We start from the raw sequence: 10,578 nt of genomic DNA, 5'->3' as shown, positions 1-10,578 counted from the left end.
TACCTGCCCCTCCAACTAGGTACCAGCTCTCCCTTGTCCCCACCGACACTTCATTGGCCAAACTGATCGACAATGTCGTGTTCCAAACCCTACACGACGAAGGCATCAACTCGTCCAACACCGCGCAAGTCTTGCGGCTGAGCAAGAAGGGCATTGTGTATGTTGTTTATGCTAAAACACGCTGGAGGTCATCGTATACAGCACGCGTTAAACTTAAGGCAGCAACACAACAGGTCAGTGTTGATCTTGTGCTTGTACGCCTTTGCCGTGCCTATATCAAGAGACAGCATGTTGTCTAGGACCTCTCCAGGCTACATCCTGGTTTAGAGGGCGATATTCAAACTTGGGGATCTCCAAGTGACACATTGCTGGCGTGTGGCCGCTCACCCTTCCTAGAGTCGTTCATGAAGGAACCAAACATTACCCCAATGTTGTGCGCATAGCTATCTATTGTCGTGGTTTGAGGAGCGATGGACACCATTGGGCTTCCGTCAAGCGAGCAGTCGTGGCGTGTGCTGTTTGTTGTGGCACAATTCCTTTTGCCTGACTTGAGAATCACTACAATCAATGTTCAAACTCCACTTGGCCTCGTGTAACGACTCTGGCGTCTCACAGTATCACACAGGTCACAGGTGGACCACCTTCTGACCTATACAAAAGAAAGTGGTCGCCCGAGGACCCCGTTCGACACCTCTCCATGCGCTAGAGCCTTGCGGCCCCAACAAAGCAATGGATCGAAATTGTGACAGGCATGTCGTCAAAATTGTTCGACGTCATTTCGGACGACCCCCTACCGCCGTTTTGTCTGCCATTATGTTGATCCCCGCTCTTGGACGCCTCCTGGATCACCAGACTCAACGATTTGCCAATTGTGTTGACAGATGCGTCATTACAGTCGGCGACGGTCAGAACAACTCCAGTGATAGAGTAGGGTTATGCCTCCATGCACCTCAAGTTGCCGGCGGGCCTTTACTCCTATCCCAAACAGCTCGTGGTATTTTTTCTGCCCGGATCACATGTTGCGAGACTATGGTGAAATCCTCTACATCGCGACAATGCAATGTAGTACCTATTCCAGTTCCGTACCCAGGGAGGTGTTTCTTCTCCTATTCGAACGAAACGTACCACATTTCCTGTTGACTTGCCGCTACAGCTAATCGTTGTGACAGTACTAGGGCGCCCATTCTCGCGAAACGAATTGAAACTTCATTTTTACCTTTCCAAACCGTCAGATGGCTATTATGTCCGTGGATACCTGATGGATGATCTGGCCCATTGTCCGAACCTGCTTTACTACCAAATACGGCACCAGCGCGCCGATTGTACCATTCACCGGGACCTGACAGTCAAGACCCTATGGAAATAACCATCCACGTAAACTTTAAATCAGGACGCAATTAACGCTTCTTCTGCGAGATTTACCTATCAAATAGGGCTACAAGGAGGTCTTCAATGTCCTTCCAGTACTCTCCGAGGATCCGTGGTTAACGACTCATTTCTTCCCGACTACGCATGCAACGTCATTTGTCAAAACAGTGGCACTCGCGACTTCTCACCTCAAGACCAACCAACGTTTGCATACGGTACGAGGTAAACAGTTTATAGCTAACTCGGGCTGGTGCTAAACTATAAGGTGTACGTATAATCGCATCTAATTGCCATCCGCGCAGTCATATGACCCACATAAATTTTGTCACTTGCATCGTCAACCTGCAGCATGGACACAGTATTCGTCATCTGCATCGTCACCAGTGTCGTCGGCAGTATCACGGATTTTACCATCCCTTGGGACCGAATTTCTGTTGAAATCTACGAAAAGTTCTGCCAAGACTAGCAGTCATGATACGAGGTGTATTGTCATGGAACATCATAGGCACAAAAGCAGTAAGTCTCAGTATCGCTGCACAGATCAAACTTGGATAGTTCCAAATGGAAGCCTACTGTAAAGCCGACTTGCCAACGAGAAGCGCCGCTAGCCCATCGGGGGATTTGTAGTCAAGTTTTCCGGAAGCTTTATCTCGGCAAGTTCAAGGAAACAGTCGATGGTGGCGATGCCTGATGTAGCTTGCTAATACCGAGTACATTTCACCAAGTGAGTGGTGAAGGAGTTGATTCGATCCTTCGAGCTCCTTGAAGAAGTGAGACACTCTCAAGGACGATTTGCCGTACTCTGCGGCAACCCAAGCGCAATTGCTATCGCTAAGAATCCGACCTACATGAAAGACAAGACACTTCAGCATTCTGTGCGGGATCAAATGAGGGTTCATATCCACAACTGTCCCACCAAGGTAATAATCGCTGATATCTCACGAAAGTCAAACCGCGCGAGCAATTCGAGATCCTGCGATCCAACTTAGGGATCACACATGGAATCACAAATTGAATGGTAGTATAAGAAGTACCGCCAAGACGGGTTAGCATAATATGACTTGTATAGCCAAAAGTGGAAAGAAGTGCCTTGTGATATTGTCAATCGCTCGTTTGCGATGGTGCTACCACAGTGAGCTGATTGATGTACCACAAGCATTAACTTGCCGCGAAGTCACTGGTAATGCTCTTTTCGACAAAAAGAGTCACAGTAACCTTCTCATTGGCGGCACTATTCTAATTGTACGATTCAAGGCGACCTAATCGGCAAGTAAAAAGCGCAAAGTCTCGTCAATATTGTCTGTGATTTGCTCTTTCCAACTCGATCTTGTTCTCGAAATGTGGAGACCAAAAAGTTGTCACTTCTTCAGAGCACACATAAATACGTGGTCAGGGTACAACCCTCTATTTCATGATCGTGATCAATACGCAACCCTCATTATGACACACACCAAGCCAACTATGCCATCGCCACTTTCGAAAGTTGCTGCCATTCAACTGCCGCCGAGGCGGAAGCGTAGTAACGACAAACGCTCTGCCATCTTCCAGCGAAAGGCGAAATGGCAGGCCATTGTTGTCCTCGAAGAATTTCAGAATAATGGAGTATGACTGGGCCGGGAAATTCGAGCTACGCTTTAATATCCAGTCAATGGTAACCAATCGATGTATATTTAATTGTAATCATTGCTTGACACTTTATTTAAATATTATGGCAAGCATTGTACCATTGCGAAACTGAGCCTTGCTTACTTAAAATTGCAGATCATAGACATTCAGGAATTGCGTCTTGGTGGATAGGATGACCACTGAAACTAAAAGGGTTTGATGCTGTGGCCCAACGTTCTGGTATCTATTACGTAGTACAGTAAGTGACTGAGAAAGGGACCCTGGTTAACTTAATTTCATGACAGTGTCAAACTTTTTCTATTATAGATTACATTAAAATCACGAAAAAGTTGGATACAAAAATACCAGCATTATGCTAGCCGTCGTGATTAATCCGAATCACTGGTTGTCCCATCTTCAGAATTCTCTTGGCGAGGTAGGGCAGTCTCAAAGCTGCGGCGAATGCTTTCGGTGCTATTCATAGCTGGGTCGAAATCTGAAAGAGTTACAGCACATGCAGCTAAAATGCCACTATAAAGGACGGCTTTGGAGTTCACAGTGTCGAGTTCTCGGTCATGAATTCTGGAATGCGTGGCGATCTCAATATAATAAAATCACGCAGGGGGAGAATAATATCACTAGCCAACTACATCGCTAGTAACTCATTTTTATTGGACAAAAGCAGAGTAGGCCGTGTCAAGACTTCGGGTGCGTACCATTCCGTCGTTCACAGTACCTTAAGCTACTGTCATGGAGGAGCAGAAGCGTTAAGCTCCCACATGGAGGTATAACTGAGACTACCCAGCACTTTAGTTGATACTAAAAACAGTGTCGCGCGTGTGGACACCTGAACTACTCTCCGCGCTGGTGTCATGTTGGCTAGAGTATCGTCGAAATTCAATGGTATAACTTCTCAAAATTGATTTGGTGTACTTCATTTATAATCTTCCAAAACTTCACTAAATTTACTTGTGCTTTCTTTGACTCAAATTTCCAAACTTCAGTGACATGAGGCGTAATATTGTCTGATCTCAATGAGAGGAAGAGGAATTACGTCTCAGATTCAAGTTTTGAAAAATAGTTGATTCCAAAATATGATTTGATAGTTTACATATATTAGCTGGTAACTAAAAATTTGACCTCAGGGGTAACTGAGTTACCCCCTCCATCCCATAAAATGAAGTGAGTTTGGGGAGGGAAGACATGACCCACCATTATATATCATCGCAAAATTCAAAATTCAACGTATTCCGCCTGGCTTCGATTTCTACATCGCTGATTGGACGAGACAAACAAACCCGTTTAGAGCATTACCATGGAGTGCGCAGTGCTGAGAAGTTAATAAAATATCCAATTCAAGGCCGAAGGTCGGATTACAATTATTAAGTTAATACCATCGCTCTCATATGTACAAACTCTCATATGTCACTCAAAATGGCAGTGGGAAGGCGGGACCTGACAAATGAAGAGTGCGGAGCGTTACTTCATGAAATACTGCTGAAGAGTACTTCAAGGCTGGGATGTTCCGTGCGCGTTCAAATGCCATCCGATCAACACTGACAGACACCAACAAGTACATTGAGCGTAATTGGAAAGTGATTGATTTAGCGGAGGTTAAGCTAGACTTCGAGAATGTTCGCTTTGTAGAAATTCTGCATTAAGCAACGCTAGGGTGATGTGGCTTCCGTTAGCATTAACTTGCGCAAGGCTCATGTAACATGCAGAATGGGCATATTTTGAATGACGTGGCCTTAAGGCGATATTTGATTTGTGCATCAAATATTTCACGCCGATGTAGCTCAACATTTCACTCTAATCGTGACGTTCTTGGTTGTTGCATGAAGAGGTGGAGGTGTGACAATTCACGCCTTGTGCTCTTCGAAGTTGGGTCGCGGCAAAGATTTCGTAAGCATTTCGACAAGCCAAGCATCGAGTTGGTTTCGCAGTACTGGATCTTGACGGTGTGTTGCTTGACGAGGTCACGAATGAAGTAGTGGCCCACGTCGATGTGTTTCGTGCGTCGGTGGAGAGCAGGGTTTTCGGCCATTTCGATGGTGCTCTGCTTGTTAACACGAGGATCGGTAACTTGATTGGGAGCTTGAGTACTTCATTGACTTGAGCCATAGTGCTTCTTGCAAACCATAGGACATGGAGATGTACTCGACTTCGGAGGTCGAGAGAGCGACAAAGTTTTGAAGCTTGGACATCCAACTGACCAGACATCCATTGAGGAATAGGAAGTAGCCAAACGTTGAAAGACGAGTGGTCTTGTCGTTGGCGTAGTCGGTCGGCATCAACGTAGAGTTCGAGCGTAAAGGCTTCGTCGGAGAACTTCTTGTAAAGCAGGCCAAGTTTTGAGTTCCTTTCAAGTAGCGTAGGAGGCGCTTGGCGATTTGGTGGTGCTCGGGAGCTGGATCATTGAGATGTCTTGAGAGCAAGGTCACAGTGTGCGCTATGTCGGGACGCGTGGACGTGGTGAGATAGAGTAGATCGCCCACCACATTGCGATAAGGCAAACGATCGATAGAGACAGCAGAGGAGGTAGGGGCAGTAGAATGACCAGTGTCTTGAGGCATTGAGATTGGGTTACAATCAGAAAGTCCGTGTTTAGCAAGTGTATCCGAGACATAATTGTGTTGGTGCAAATGAATGGAACCATCGTCACGGCGTGTAACTTCAATTCCGAGGCAGAAAATCAAGGGACCAAGATCCTTTATGTTGAAGGGGCAGAAAGGTCGCGCTGGTTGCTTCCAGCAGGGGAGTGCTCTTGGAGAGAAGGATGAAACCGTCAACATACACGCCCACCAAAACGAAACCATCGGTCTACTGTTGAAAGTAGATGCATGGGTCAGTTTTGAATGGAGTAAAGCCTTGAGAACGAAAGTACGAATCGTGGGCGGACTTCCACGCGACGATTGCTTAAGGCCGTAAATAGTCAATACCAGCAATTTGTGTGAAACCTTGAGTATCGAGATGGGCTTTGAAACAGGAAAGAGAACCATCGGCGGCGTATATCTTGGAGGAGAGCCAACGGCATCCAATGGGCTTCAACCAGTAGGGAGTTCGCAAAGAGTCCAGGTTCTATGTTGCATCAGGGATTGATGCTCGGTATCAGTGGCTTTGATCCATTCGTCGCGTTCAGACGAAGTATGGGCTTGACAAAGTGTAGTTGGCAGAACAGTTGATTGAAGGGCAACGGCGACGAGAATGCGTCGACGCTTGCATCTTGAGCGTCCTCATCGGTATTGCCTTCGAGGGCAACGACGAAGAGATGCATCCAAGAAAGGAGACGTATCCATACCAGCAGAGTCTTCGAGGTAAACAGGATGGTGAGGCGGGGTAACGAGTTCAGATGGAGCAACTGGGCGAGGAGCAGCAACGTCAGACGCTGAAGGTGGAGCAAGTGGCAAGGTAGAGTCGACGGCAGTTGGAATTGGAGACTGCGGCTGTAAGTTCGCATCAGGGGGAGAATCGCTTGGCAAATCGGGTGCGGGTGGAGCAACGGTGGGAGCGGCATCAGAGTCAGAGACCAAGTAGCGTGAATGAGGACGACGAATGTGACCAGAGCGACGAGGGCATCACGTTGCGAAGAAGTGTTAATTGGAGGAGGCTCGTCGTCGAAGAAGTTGCTTTCTGCTTGCTCCGATGAAGAGGGAGAACGAGTAGCAAGGAAGAAACACGTGGCTTCATTGAACATAAAGCTTCGGCTTACGATGTTCTTTTCGGGATTCTGACAGTACAGGCGATATCCCTATTTGGTTCATGACCCAGATACATCGTGCGAATGATCTTCGACGAAAGATCAAGCACTCATGTTGCTCGACATGAGCAAAGGCTTCGCAACCGAAAATGCGCAAAGCTGACAAGTCAGGTTGGGACTTATGCAGGTGCTCGAAGAGAACGCAGACAACACACTGGTCTGTTGAATTGCGTGTGGCAATGTGCAGCGAAGTCTTTGAAGCACTAGAGTGCATCAGACTTGTGCTGAAGGAAGAAGACGTAGCCATAGCGCGAAAAATCATCGGTGAACGTAAAGAAATGACGCATTGGTCCACAAACAATCCGAATGACGAGATCAAAGGGTTCATCGGTAAACGACAATGAACGTTGTGGAAACGGTAGACGCGATTGCTTTCTGGCAAGACAACTCGAGTAAAACATGTGCTTGCAGCTGGGAGCTCAATGCCAATCGTGTATTGTTTGGTCTTCACCGTGTGCTTGAGGCATGCCAAGTATAGGCATCGGTAGTCGCCACAAGAGAGTGACCAATAACAGCATCCGGTGCATCGAGTTCGACGGGAGTCGAAGGATTGGCAATATCCAAGAAAAATAAGTTGTTCCGGCCCACATCAAAGGCAAGTACTGGTCGTCGCGTGTGACGGAGCAATCGGCTTCACGAAACACGGCCTCAAACTTCTTGTTGGTAACGCGGGAGAGTGAGAACAGGTTGAATTGTATTTCCTAAGTAAACAAGATATCGACCAGGACAACAGGATATACGCCAGACGGGGTGTTCATATCCACTAGTACAGACCAAGCAGCGTTGTTGCAGTAATGAATAGATGTGCCAGAGTCAAAATCCATTCCGAGATGTCAGGAAGTGGAGCGGAGGATTGTAGTGTGAAGTGACTCACATTGTCAAGCATACTTACATGGTTGGTAGAAGACTGAACGTGGCGACGGTATTTGAGCCGGATGACGATGGAGATGATGAACCACGGGGGCGCTCCAACGAGGCAGGTGAAGCAGAATCCGAAAGTGGCGACGTGTTGTTCGGAGACGAGGCGTGGACCACTCTTGGAATGCTACTGGCGGCACGCTTGCGGCGGCAAACATCCTCAGTATGTATGGCTGCGTATGTTGCAGTAGCTGCAGACGACGGGGGTGTCATGGTTGCCGTGACGGGAGCGGGATCGTTGGTTTAGTCGCAAAGTAGTCGTTAAAACTGCATCCAAAGATCCATAAGAGCTTCGGATCTCCTTTTGAATGAGTGTGGTGAACAACTTCGGCAGCGTCGTGTCATCGATGACTTCGCCGTGTTGAAAGAAATGGGCTTGAAAGTTAATGATGAATTCAAACCGTTGGTCAAAACTGTTTAGGAAGATGCGAACTTGGAGTTTGTCGTCGATAATCACGCCAGCGTCGAGTAATTCATCCAGATGAATCTTGAAACGATCGCAATACGCACGGGCTGATTTGTTGTGGCGGATGCGAATCTCCATCACAGTTTGAAATAGACAAAATTCACCCATAAAGGACTTGGTGCCGTAGCGTTCGCTGCTAAGCTATATCATGGACGCAGCAGTCGGTTGCTTGGAAACCATACGGACGTGGTGGTTGTCAAGAACTGCCAGGATAATGGAGCGGGCAAGACGGTTCTTGGCGGTAAAGGCAGCATGGTTGGAGGCATTGTGCCAAGGACATCCTTGAATTCGAGGTACGCATTGAGTCGACACTCCCATTCATTGAACGACTTTCCGTTGAACACGTGAACAAAATGTTTAAAATCCATGGTTCAGGACAATGAATGTAGTGGAAATAACCAACTGAATAATTGAAATTTGTTGTTACCGCGAGACTTGATAATGGGCAGAAGCTTGACCTTGTAAATGTTGTCGACTCCGTTCATAGACTTGTCCACGAGGTCGGTGGTATGTTCGATAAGCAGGTAAAAAGTTCGAAAGAGGTACTTGTTGAAGTCGACGGTCTTGGGGTCGGAATTTAGAAAATCCTTAACAAGTATTTCTTGTAGATGCTTCGAAATTCGCTCGACCCGCTTAAGTGCGTTAACAAGGTCTTGTTGGACTTTATCAGCACTATGCCATCCTTGAGGGGGCGAAAAACCTTCTTTAACGACGCGGTTTTCTTTTCCTTGACTTGACTCTTCTTGCGCAACTTGTTCCCTTCGACCACACGTAAAAGGGACTTGACGCAATTTCGCATAAAATGGCAAACCCTACTAGGAGTTTAGTGCCAATCCAGATTCGCACTAACAATGTTTCCCAAAAAAGGTCTGCCCCGTATACTCACAGAAGGAGAACAGGTAGAGCTGTTGTGATGTGGAGCCGGACGGAGGGAGGCTGGCTGACGACGCGGACGGCGTGGACGGCGGCGGCAGACAACCCGGGAAGGCGCGACAAATTTCCGGAAAAGTGTGGAGTAATTGACGCGGTGTGTTTGGCCTCGGCGGCGGGGAAGGCGGCGGAGGTAATTTGGGCTCGTAACCAATTGAGTGTATATGAGAAAGTGATTGATTAAGCCGAGGTTTAGCTAGACTACGAGAATGTTCGCTTACTAGGAATTCTGCGTTAGGCAATGCTAGGGCGATGTGGCTTCCATCAGCTTTCACTTGCACAAGGCTCATGTAACATGCAGAATGGGCACATTATGTATGACGTGGCCCTAAGGCGGTTTTTGATTTGTGGATCAAATATTTCACGCCGAAGTGGATCAACAAATATAGTCAACTGAAGTTCGCTCTCAGTTTCGTCAAGAAGTTTTGGAGTTCGATGAGATTCTCCGCTACGTACACATCGATGGAAGTGGATAAATAGTTTTTATAAGTGTACTCTTGCGTATATAATACTTCGCAGTGAATCGTAACTTTTAAATGGAGGAATACGCCAGAAAACTTATTCGCTCCACAATTGTGGTACAGAGAGAGTATAAACTTAACGTTTCTATTGACCTTTATCCGGTAGAATATGCACTTTATCCGAAAAATATTTGTTGGTCAAAGTTACAACATGGCCATGGGACAACGATATTAAGTTGCTCGAACGTCGCCCGAGCACAATCAAGCGTAGGTGGTGTCTACACTAGCCACCCTAAACAATTAAGGCAAGTTTCACCGACAGCGCCGCAAACGAATTGGACGAAGAGGGGCTGTGGTTTTTGATGACTGGAGAAAATTACGTGAAATTGGTCCTACATACTCATTCAGTGGACTGCAGGCTAGTGTACCTGAAAGCCTCATATTTCGCTGTCTTTCAACCTACAAGAATTAATCGCCTTCCCCGAACGCCAAACGGACAAGAAGGTCAATTCCGCTCGGACGGAGGCCCCGAATACGCATTGCTCCAACTAACAGACCTAATCAGCTCCAAGGGAATCGAACACGATACATCCTCGACAGAGGAGCAATGGCAGAACGGTGTGGCTGAACGTACCCACCACACATGTGTAAGATCTTCCGTCACCGCGGTCATGTCATTGATGCGAACAACTATCGTTATGACTATGAGTTTACAATGATTCTCAAAAGAAGCACAAGATCCACCGACGCATTCCAAAGCTATTGTCAGAAGACAATGTCACGTTGTAAGTTGAAATGAGAGCAACAATTCAATTTGAGTAACATGAAATGAATTGTATCATTGCAATTCATAATTTCATATCCAAGTAGGTACCACTCCGCGGGAGCAGCCCATACAGGGACCGCTGGGCTGAACAACCCGCGCCCCGCCGTGGTCTCTTTCCATCATCGGCGGTGTAGTCTCCGTAGATTGGCACAGACATATGCAGATGGAAGCTATAGGCACCCGCCATGTCGCTCGGTGCCCGCCGCCTTGGAACCCAGATCTTATTTGGCACCATACCAAATTG

The sequence above is a fragment of the Aphanomyces invadans genome, assembly GCF_000520115.1.
Source record: "Aphanomyces invadans strain NJM9701 unplaced genomic scaffold supercont1.49, whole genome shotgun sequence".
NCBI lineage: Eukaryota > Oomycota > Saprolegniomycetes > Saprolegniales > Verrucalvaceae > Aphanomyces > Aphanomyces invadans.
This window is presented reverse-complemented; position numbering follows the sequence as displayed.